The sequence below is a fragment of the Coenobita brevimanus genome, chromosome 112, assembly GCF_032717465.1.
Source record: "Coenobita brevimanus isolate Jiangsu-jjx chromosome 112, ASM3271746v2, whole genome shotgun sequence".
In the NCBI taxonomy this organism is placed as follows: domain Eukaryota; kingdom Metazoa; phylum Arthropoda; class Malacostraca; order Decapoda; family Coenobitidae; genus Coenobita; species Coenobita brevimanus.
Window position 1 is genome coordinate 1,590,001 of NC_137065.1, and position 551 is coordinate 1,590,551.

Sequence of the window (551 nt, forward strand, 5' to 3'; positions counted from 1 at the left end):
TCCACTAATTTCCTCTCTATTATATATTAAAGTGAAAGATCTAGACGAAAAGACTGTGAAAGATAGTGGGTAAGAAAATCAATGTGAGAAAGTGAGAGAGGCAGGCAATGTAAGAAAGTGAGAGAGGCAGGCAATGTAAGAAAGTGAGAGAGGCAGGCAATGTAAGAAAGTGAGAGGCAAGCAATGTAAGAAAGTGAGAGAGGCAGGCAATGTAAGAAGGTGAGAGAGGCAGGCAATGTAAGAAAGTGAGAGAGGCAGGCAATGTAAGAAAGTGAGAGAGGCAGGCAATGTAAGAAAGTGAGAGAGGCAGGCAATGTAAGAAAGTGAGAGAGGCAGGCAATGTAAGAAAGTGAGAAGGCAGGCAGTGTAAGAAAGTGAGAGAGGCAGGCAATGTAAGAAAGTGAGAGAGGCAGGCAATGTAAGAAAGTGAGAGAGGCAGGCAATGTAAGAAAGTGAGAGAGGCAGGCAATGTAAGAAAGTGAGAGAGGCGGGCAGTGTGAGTCAGAAGGTAGGCAACGTGAGAGAATGTGAGTGAGAGAGAGAGAGATTTT